Source organism: Rhipicephalus sanguineus, chromosome 5 (assembly GCF_013339695.2).
Source record: "Rhipicephalus sanguineus isolate Rsan-2018 chromosome 5, BIME_Rsan_1.4, whole genome shotgun sequence".
NCBI lineage: Eukaryota > Metazoa > Arthropoda > Arachnida > Ixodida > Ixodidae > Rhipicephalus > Rhipicephalus sanguineus.
Window position 1 is genome coordinate 54,707,847 of NC_051180.1, and position 11,267 is coordinate 54,719,113.

Here is an 11,267-nt window from a genome sequence, read left to right on the forward strand (position 1 = left end):
TCTTCTTCGTTGTACTGCAAACAGTGCAAAGATCAGGCTAGAGATTGCGGGAACAGAAGACACAGGCGCCTGTCTTGTGTGTACCCTTGATGTTTGCCTCGTTTTTCTTTTTTCTTTTTTTGGGGGGGGGGAGGGGAGGGGGGAGGGCTCTGTTTACAATAGTACGTCTTCGACCCAACGAGCCTGTCTTACCACATTTTAGGCTCTTGTTCGTCGTCGCGGTACTAAGTAACGGTGCAAACATTCCAGAGGCGCGTCTCTCGAGGCGAGCTAGCTCACTTGTTGAGTTTCCATTCTTGCTCCTTGCTTCCCTCACTGAGTATCACTTACGACTTGCTGACATGGGTGATGTTTCTTTTTCCTTGCTTTCCTTCACGCTTATGTCTTTCTTGCTATGCGTCATTCTCACTGACCTAGCTCAGAATACGCGATGGCTGGTGATCGATAACCTCGCCGCTCTCAACGGTCTCTCCTCGATGGTCTAAACGGGGGCAGGGCGGCTGCCGACTTTCTTATGCTGCGTATTTCTGCACGCGCAGCGCTTGTGGATCGCTTAACGGGCGTACGGCGTTTCCAGCTGCGCTAAGGTAAAACTGGGTTCCCTGCCGCTGCGTAGGCAACACAGATGCACCTGACTGCCAGGTTCCTTGCTTTTCGTTTCAATTACAAGCAGCTATGGTGTGGTTTTGGATTCTCTCAGAACTACTTGTAATCTTCTGATGATCGCAAAGGAGATTCCTCGGCGCTAAAGAAAGAAAAAAAAAGGACAAGACCCAAAACGGATACTCAAAAGACATATTGAGGAAAATTTTACCAAGGCAAGCTGTCGTGTGTGCGAAGCATAAGCTAGCCATGCCATGCACCGAAAAGAGTAGCTAACAGCAGCCACGTCTAGCCAGTGCTAGCGAACATTTTCCAATTTTTGTTATATGTTCAGGGACCTCTCACTTCTAAAAGCCTCAACGAGCCTTTTTAACAAATGAAAATATTATCAGTGTGTGAACATCGCCTTGATTGTAGGTATATATGATGAGTTTTATGTCGTTCTTTAGTTGAATAGCGCTATTTTTTGCTACGTTTAAACCTGAAAATGGTAGCAGTCAGGTGAACCTGAGATCTGCTTCGAAAGCCCTTGCTGCGTTCCACACGTTGCTTCACATTAGAAATATAAGCTTAACTATATAAGTAAATTATCATTCAGGAATGGCAAGAAATGAATAATACTAAAAACTTTTACCGCGATGGGAAACACGATAAATCATGAAAGACGTAAAAATGAAAGAAGAGTGAGGACAACACATTAAAATGCTTGCACTGGTTTACCGTGGCGTCATGTAGGCATTCACGAGAGTTGCATTGTGGGCTCGTTGGTACCGCATCTTGGAAAGTCTTTCCTTAGCGCCAGTATACAACAATGGACAAGGTATAAGATACGCAAGAACGCACACGGCGCCAGCTTCCAACGGTGTTTCGTTATCGAAAACCAGGTTGCGCTTTTACACTCTGCCTTACGAGTCACATCGACGGGAAACATGTCGGGCAATTGCGCAGAAACTTTTATGCAGTGATAGCTCACCGCATACGCAAAACATTCAATTCTTCATCGCGTATAGCCAACGATGCCTTACTTATACACGCTTATTGCTCTCGGGGAAGCTTGTATCAGTTAGGGTCGTTGGCTCCATCTGATACAGAATTGAACATTTTGCGCACGCCGTATGCAGCAGAATGAAGAACATCGACGAAGTAAATCTTAGCTTTAATTCTTTGTTGGTTCCCTACCGACTGAAGTCGCCGATGTGAAGCTTTGTACAAGGAATCTGCCAGTATAAGAGAAATATATATGTTCACTAAATTTATGCTAAGAAGCTAAATCACTGAGTCCAAAATGTCTTTTTTTTTGTGGTTGCAGATGCTAACCTTGTTCTTACCTGAAGTGACTGAAGCCGATAGCGGCACCTGGGAATGTACTTACACCGGTCAAGATCAGTCGTGGACGCTTGCAAAATTTCTTCTTGAAGGTAACCGCCAGCTATTATTAATCTTTGCTATATAATCTATATACACCCATATTCCTCCGCGAATGTCTAGTTAGTTGCGCGGGGAGAGTGAGAACTTCAGAATAATACTTCTGTCTTATTTATTTCTGCAACGCGTCCGCCTATTGTTTACCCGCCAAAGCATCTGTCTTCACTTCCTTCTACAGGATGTCAAAGGTTCATCAGTTTCGGCGGCTGCATTCCTACTGGCTGGAATACAAAAGCGGTTACCTAGTGTTGCGCTTTCAGTGCACGTCGGAGCAACCCGGCGGCTTGAAATAAGTCTGAATTGACGATATTCGTAGACTTTGTGTTTCTGTTGACCATTACAATCAATCAATCAATCAATCAATCAATCAATCAATCAATCAATCAATCAATCAATCAATCAATCAATCAATCAATCAATCAATCAATCAATCAATCAATCAATCAATCAATCAATCAATCAATCAATCAAGGAATCAGTCAACCAATCACTAATGGAATCAATCAATCAATCATTGAATTAATGAATTTTCATCTATGTATTGCTACTTGGCATTTACATGGAATATTTTGCTGTCACTTTAGCATTATGTTGACTATATGGCTTCGTGAAATCGTTCTTCCATCTCTACAGTATGGCAAAAATTTCTCTTGTTTTGTTCAGAAATCGTCAAAATAGTTGGCATCAAACGTTTATGGTGGATGTCCATGAGAGAATTCTTGACAGCCAGATAGGCATCTATCATTTATTATTGATCAGAAAAAAGAAGGAGGAAGAGATCAATCTCAAAACAAACCTACCTTTATCATTGGGTACGATGAATAAATTACAGCTAACAGCTGGTCATCGGTCCACATAGCATTCACTGTATTTCAATGCTCTCTGTCCATCATTGTGTAATTGTTCGAGAGTACAGACGCGTACCGGGGGGTTTCTGTGTCTCCTGCAGTGAAAACGGAGGCAACAGGGTGGACCGCCATTGTCGTTGCAGCAGCGGTGTTTGTGCAGCTTGTCACATTCTTCGGCTGCGGCTGGGCTTGGCTTTGCAGGTAATGCAACGTCTACGTGAACGGAAAAGAAATAATTCTTGAATAGAAGTTCCTGCCATTGACAGATTTACCTACGTCATACTACGAGCAGCGCGGCGCTTTTTGATGTGGCATTGTTTGAGTTACCATATAAAGTAGCCGCGTATAACGTCAGGCTCTATTACAACATCCACAGCCGCTTTTTTTTTTTTCGTTGCACATGGCGCATTTCAACCTATCTCGCTAAAAGCTTACGGTACCTTAAACGGTGCAGTTGGCCGACCAGAGGCCGTCTTGATGTGTGTTCCTGTAAATAAAAAGGACATGTGACTGCCATTGTCCTCGAAACTTTTCACCTCCGGATAAATTTACTTAGTGCATAAATTACTGCATTTAACGAACTTCGCACGTTAAAAGAAAAGACATCGAGTACAATACAAAATTGCTTTAAAGCTAAGGTAACGTGAAATGTGAAATGTGTAATGTGAAATTTTAATGCATTGTTCTGAACATTCAAGAACGTCACACAGGGAGCGTTTAAGTGAATTATCCTTTCCATTCTCTAAAAATCAAGAGCGATTTTTTTTTTCGTGTTTATGTAATGTCACGTATGCCGCTCTTGCTCCTGGTCAATTGGTCGTCTCTTATTTCGTCCTTGCATCGCGCCACGGCAAACAAAATTACCAAATTTTAAGGCGAAAGCCTTCGATGCCTCACCAAACGCGAAAATTTTCCGTCGGCGTCCCGCGGCCTCGGCGTCAACATGACTGATGCAAAAATAATCACTACGTGGTGATGGAACCATATGACGTCATCACGATGTCACATATAGTCAAAATTTTGTTAGTCATTATGGCGTCACTTTGACGTCTCATAACGTGAGTTCACATAATGACGTCATCACACGACATCGTCGCTTGGTAATAGGCGGGTCGATCACGGAGGCTATGCAAAACCAGCTGGGGTGCTGAAAGCTTGCAATGCCTCCGATCCTGGAGGCAGTGCGAAACCACGTTAGTTGCAGAAAGTTTTCGGAGGGTGGCGGGGGAGAATGAATGCATCGACTAAGATGAAAAAGATGGCTTTCGCCTTCGAGTCGTCTTAGATGAATGCAAGAGAGACCGTGCGAGTTTTTCGAATGCTCGCTATAGCATTTTATAAAATAGTCAATTTGTTCTCGAAATCATTTTGGCTCGCTTGAGCACCGGGCCTTCACAATGGCTCGCTTGGTGCGCTGCACACCTCTGTACCGCGCCTCGGCCTCTCCGTATTCCCTAAGGACATAAGACAAATGAGTTCTCGTTCTCCCAGCATACGACATCTGTTTCGATGTAGACTCGCACGTTTTGTCGCTTATCGTCCTGAGGTTCAAACACGCGGAAGAGCGCCAACGTATGCAAACACGAAGGGCGCGACGGGCGCATCAAAACCACCGGAGCCAACAACTTTGTTTGCCTTCCAAACATGCGTCGTGCTTTTCAGAGAACATAGGTGCGGGGGCTTCTTATTTGGATAAAATATTCGAGTACACGTTTTGAGGACCCTCCATTCCGCGCCAGAAGGATGTCCTTGTTTTGTTTTCACTTCTTTACGTTCGAAAGTGAACTGAAAGATGACGCAGTGAAAGGATTATTCTTTTGTTGTTGTTGTTGTTGTTGTTGTTGTGGCCCTTGTAGAGTTTGTCCGGCGCAAAAATGTGATTTATTGATGACGAAAGACGAACGCCAAAGTGAAATATCCTCGGGCCACGTTATTCTGCCTCCTTCAGAAATGATGGCAGCAGGAAACTAAAGATTTTTTCTTCGAAAATGTGCTAAGATATAGTCTGTGACAGGGTAACTTTTTTATCTTACTGTAAAACCCCACGGTAACCTGAAGGGGCCGGGTTTACCCTTATATAAGCAATACTGCACTCTACCGTAATATTACATCTCGTTTAGAAGGCCACTACAGCTTACAAGAGGCAATAAGTAAGCAGGGACCTTCCGCTGGCTTAGCCAGCTCCCTTTCTGGCAAGCGAAGGCAACCTCAATATTTAGTGGATAGGTCTGCTTAAAGCAAAACCATACGAACATCACAAAAATCCGGCCAATGTTGCTTGCCGGATGAGCGGGTTCGCCGTACTGGAGTCGAACGCATTGATCAGCATAACCGACAGTAATCGATTCTGAACTGCGCCTAATATAAACGTTGCCTGGCGAATCTGCAATTCAACATGTCAGTTGCCTTCCCACGTTTCCAGTACAGGAACTTGGCAAGTGTATAATGTTATTTTGTTTTTGTTTTTTTCTTTGCTCTGGGCCGGGATTACTCGGGTCCTCATACTGCTTGTACATAGCGCGCTTGGCATCGTGCTTTCCGCACGCAACACCCTTTTCCTCCTTTCCAATTCGTCTCATTAGGCCAATGATACACGCCGTCAAGCAGAATGCTTCTTTAACCAATCAGTGTTTGCGGATATGTATAAAAGGTACACCAAGTATATAAGACAATAAAACCAGAAACAGAACAGTAAGGTCAGGATTTTGTTAGGATTAAGTGAATGAACAATGTAGCAGACCAAAATGAAAGTGTGACGAAAAACTACTGTACCGCAGGTGCGAAATGAAACCCCAATATTTCTCATTACGCGTGAAATACTTCCAATTAGGCTACCATGGCTGTAGCCCTTCGATCCACTTTATTGAACATTCGTGTATGCGTGCCAGAGATGATGTACAAGGGATATCTTATGAGCCTGGGATTATCCTTCTGACCGACGTCTCTGCAGGATGGATGTAAACCGTTATTTTACGGACCAGCCGCCGAACCCAGGCTCAGTGCAAGGTCAGACCCTCGATGACACGCCTCTCTGTCCATAGCTGAACCTACTCCCAATCACTTTCTTGAATATTAGCGTGCGTGTGTAAGAGAGCGTCTTGCAAGGAACGTAGTTCGTACGCGCGTTGACTGACTCGATTCGGTGGTGCGTAAAACAGTGCATTACTAACCACGCACAATCTATCGCTCTTCCTGGATTCAACGCCAGAAAGAACACGAGTCTACAGAACTATGATTGGCTGATGCGTTACGATTCGCTGACGCTTGTCCAGCTTATCTGGAGATCACCTCCTCCCGATCACTTCCGTCGATATTCGTGTACTTGTGCAATGGAGGCTGTATTTGTATAGGAAACGTCATATGCGCTTTGGTTTTATCTTTACGACTAAGGTCTACGTAGGTCGGACATGAGTCGTTCTTTCCCTTACAAGCCCAAAACCAGTCCCAGTACAATGTCAGACCATCGGTGACAGCCTTCTCTGTCCGCAGCAAATCCTACAGGCATAGCCTCACATCCGAGATAGACACCATCCTCCCTTCAACGCCCCACCCTGAAGCTCAAACGCAAAAGCAATAAAGACAAAACCAACGACAATGAGTAAGTGAAAATAAAACGATGCACACGCCGCGCGAACGATGTTCCCACTAGCGTGTAATCGATTCACCGAGCGTACACGGCACGTGTCGGCGGCGATGCATCGAAAGCTGTAGTGTTTTTTTTTTGTTATTGTCCACCTAATTAGGCCTACTATGCAATGGTTATTAAGCGCGCTCGGAGTGCCTCCCGTCTGCGACTAATTCTCCGGATTTTCTGCCTCGGCGCTTGCAGGAGAACCCGAGCTGGCGCGCGACGCGAAATGCTCGCGCTCAGCCGATGCAGAAAGGATTAATCCCTCTGCGAGTCCTCTTCGGCGAGGCCGTGTTTCGATCCAACGACGGCGCTTGCTTCCTAGTTGGTGAGCGAAAACATCTGCTGGCCTCATTATTATTATTTTTTTCAGCTGCTAGGGGAGTGCAGAGAACATCTCGCTGCATCCGTACTGGCACGCATGCAGCAGGCTCCATTTCGAGCTAAAACGAAAGTAAACGTCATCAACATACGCCTGCCTGATTGGCTCCTATTTGAAAGACCCATGAAGGGATCCGGTGGGACACGCGGATTTCAGTGACTTTTCATTTGTCTGTTCGTGGAAAGCGAGTGCGTGACTGCCCAGATTGACAGCAGTTGAACTGTCGTATTATCTTTCGTTGTCACTTGAGCTACGTCAACATATATCCAGTTTATATTTTATGAGTTGTCAGGTTAATGGCCATTGAAAGTAAATCTGCGAGTATTGTTTTGGTATTGACACTTGAGCTGCGTAATCGCATACGTAGTGTTATATACCGGGTGTTTGAAGAAATGTGTTCAAAATTTAAAAAAAAAGTCGGGGTAAATGCGGTATTTGCTCGATGCCCTCACAATGACGTCTTAAACATCATTTGTGATAGTAATTAGGAAAGTGAAATTGGTTAACTTTTTAATTAGTTGAGTTAGGTGGTTATGTGAGATAGGAGAATTAAGTTCTTCATGCGAAGAACCCACCGCAGCTTTGAGATATAGAAGAAGCGGCCTCTAGTGTCTGGCGTGATGAAATTCAACCAAGTTCAACGCCTAAACCGAAACCGAAGCACCGATGAGCGCAACGGGCAGACGACCAGAATGACGTCACTGCTCAAGACAACTGTTACAGAGGTGTAGTTCTTCCGCGTTCGTTCATGTATGTGCGTCATGCGGGCTGTAATCGCAAGCGCAGCCCGCACACCTGCACAACGAAGTCGGTTGATCGTTGATATAACGAAGCTCACTCATTCTGGATGTCTCAGAAGAATGTGGCAGTTGCGCTCTTCCGCGTTTCGCTTTCACCGCTGAATTTGGGTGAATTTCCATACTTCGCAACTACTACTAGAGGCCGCTTTTTTCAAAATCTCAAGGCTGCAATGGTTTCTACGCATGAAGGACTTCAATTCTCCCATTTGACATAACCACCTAACTCCCCAAATTTAAAAGTTAACCACCTAACTCCCCAAACTGAAAATTTAATTGGCTTAACTTTCTTAATTACTGTCCCAAGTGATGTATTTAGCCATCTTAAGATGCTTGAGGCTGCAGAAGAAGTAACTGTGAAGGCATCGAGCAAGTATCGCATTTCCTTGATGTTTTTTTAAATTTTCGACACATTTCTTGAAACATTCGGCATACATTTACTGGATTCACTAGAGGACATATTAAAGTGTTCCTACGCTTTTAGGAATGCCTCTGGCGTTTAGTTTAAATCTCTGTGCCTATTCATGTACCTTGACAGAGCTAATGAAGGAAGGGAATTTTCGAGGTCTCGTTTCCTTGTTTGACATGACCTTAATGAAAACCAGCAGATAACGAAGTCAACTAGGTATGTAGGGAAGGTTGACTGTACTGTTTTAAGTGTATTGTAATAATTGTGATATAGGTGTGAAGAAAGCAAAGTGAACGAAAAGACAACTTGCAGTTGGCAGGGACCGAACCTGCGAGCTTCGGATTACGCGCCCGATGATCTTATGTCAACTGTGCTACAGCGGCGGTCGTCCCCCCGTCCACTTATCGTGTATTTATGTGCATGTAAACCCCGGCAGTGTTAGTCCGCTCCGCTCTTAGCCATGACGGCGAGTGTGGAACACTCTCTTTTTTGCGAGATGGCGTCACGTAGCACGCGAACCTTTAACGAGCGGACAGCTCAGTTGGTATAAGAGCATCGGGCACGTAATCCGAAGGTCGCAGATTCGGTCCCTGCCAGCGGCAAGTTGTCTTTTAGTCCACTTCACTTTCTTCGCATCTATATGACAGTTATTACAATACACTTAAAACAGTACAATATGCAGTCGCCAAAGACTACTCGAAGGCGAAAGCCATTTGGTGTGCTTATAGCCTGGTGGAGTGGCCTTAACCCATATATGCGCAAACTCAGAAATAATGACGAAACAAATATTTTTTTTCCGCAAAAAGTGTACTTCTACCCTCAAAAGAAAGCACAAGTTCTTTATTTACTGCCAGGTAAACGCAACACTGTTTTTCAAGCCGTCCTATACATATAGGACACTGGGCGTTAGGGGTGCTATGTGCGGGTGTGGTAAGCCTTGAAACATTTCACGTGCACATCGACATTGCACTTCTTCCTCTCCATGACGTCTTTCATACAAAGCACGCGTTTGCCGGAGAAAGCGGTCGGCACGTGGCAGCATGAAAAGCAAGCAATGTCTAGGCTTGCACACGTTGAGAATAAGGCCTTCTTGATGTGTTGTAGGTGGCGCTAGTCATCAGATAAAGAAATAGCGATGTTAAAGTGCATAAAAGAAGCGTCCTATATGTAGGACACTGGGCATATGTGAGTTGAAATATTGTAGCGCTACATTTGACGAGGACAAGACAGAGAAGTACATGACAGGACAGGCGGTCGGTTAAAGGAAATACTCGAATTATCACCTTTCATGTTGTTGTCCCCCTAACGGCAAGTGCATGTGGAAACACTGTTAGCCCACGAGACTAGTCTCTCAAAAGAAGTCATATTTGTCAACCACCAGTAGTCCTATGCAAATATAAGCCACTATGCTTTTGCAAGAGGGCAAAATCTGGACATACCCTGCGCGCAAGTGTTCCCTTTAACAGCGGACCCGTCTGTACGTCTCTGTCTTGTCCTCGTCAAATGTAGCGCTACAATATTTTAAATAAGAATGTATCACCAACAAGCCCCGAAAAGTGTTTTGTTATGTGAATAAACTGTATTGTTGAAAGTTAGCGCTGCGTATTTGTGTCATTCGGTTTGTTCTGTCTTGGATGCGCTGTACCATTCGATTCCCCCCTAGAATTTCTGCTACGTAGGATCCGGTTATATTTAGTAAGTGCTTCGTGTTTACAAGATATGAGCAATCCGGCATGTGTTTTTACGTCAGTACAGATGCGAGAAGCTGCGGTCGGGTTTACGTGAAGCAAAAAAAAAAACAAGAAAGTAATATTGAGGTCACGCATGAAATTGACGTAGCCGGATATAGAAGCGCGACATATCGCGTGCCCGTCCAACTTGGAGAACGGAATGGGCCTCCCACACGCCACACAATAAAACCTGATGCGATTTGCTTTTTCGCCGCCGGCGAATGAGTCAAGGGCTTTCGACGGCCGCCCGAGTTTTTTCGTCTAAACTGCCCCATAGAGGATTTCGTTCTTTGTCGGCTGTGGTGTTACAGCCGGATTTCTTAGTATGCACACCATCAGCTCCGTAGTTTTTTTCGCAGTGGTAGAGGTTAAATCTAAGAACAATTGCTTTCAAATTTTATTTCGTTTTGAGCTATACAAAACATGCTAACTTCATCATCTAGCCGTTTACTATTGTCCCGGTGCTTAAAATTTTGCGACGATGATGTGTGAAGCGAATTACTGTGGCATTTCTGCTTGAAGAAACAAATGGTTTGGGGGACAATGACCAGGACTTCGGCATTTCTATGGTTATAAAAATCGCATGTTTTCAACTATATATGATGCAGAAAATAGCAAGCAGAATTTGCTTGGTTGAAAAAAAAAATTGAAGCAACTTTCTTAGGTTTAGATGTTGCTAAAATGTCGCCAATTGTTCTTATACGTCGGTTAAGAAACGTCGTCTCGATAAATAGAAAATTGCGTCGATAAACATACAAAAAATGACCGATGATTCTGCTTGAAGATAACTCTGAGCGCAGCTTCGTGTTGGGACAACGCCAACTGTGTTTGAAGTTTTGGCTATCCGCAGTTTTAGCAATGTAACATTCGTTACATATTACCACAAAAACTGCCAGCGCTCGAGTGCCACGCACACCACTGTGTGCATTTCAGCTGTCGTGAACCAAGCGAAACGCCGACAGCCCCGTTACGACAAGCGAAGCCAGCCGCAGCGCACGTGCCAGCCCTGCATGCGCACGAGCTCCGACCGAGGGGCCAGCGCGCGTGACGAAGGAAGAAAGCGAGGTTAGAGGCCAGTGGCTCGTGATATCGGCAGACTCCGCGTTCGCTCTCTTTCGTCCTCGTTCGGTCTATCGGTTACGCCGCCGACGCCAACGGTGAGGCCGCTCAACGCAGGAACGGGCGCCTAATAGCTGCGCTCTAAAAGGGTCCCGACACCTCGATACATTATAAGAGGAATGATTACACCAAACTCTCATGTTAATAGTTAAACGGCGTCGCCGCAGCACATGCTTGTAGAGCGGCAAAGAAAAGACATAGTATTCCAACAGAATTTCGCAGAAGGAAGTGAGAATTTGGTGATGTACGAAAGGTTAACAACGTACAGATATTTACTACACTTTGTTGGTGCCTCAAGGACACTAAAGGGGTATACGGGAACATAA

At 44.8% G+C, this 11,267-nt stretch overlaps 1 long non-coding RNA gene across 1 annotated transcript; it reads left to right on the forward strand.

The window, feature by feature from the left end:
- The first annotated feature begins 1,910 nt into the window (after window positions 1-1,910).
- LOC125758723 (uncharacterized) lies at window positions 1,911-6,826 on the forward strand. Its single transcript, XR_007416352.1, has 3 exons — window positions 1,911-2,021; window positions 2,978-3,077; window positions 6,706-6,826. It is a non-coding gene; the product is annotated as an uncharacterized LOC125758723 (long non-coding RNA).
- Window positions 6,827-11,267: the final 4,441 nt, after the last annotated feature.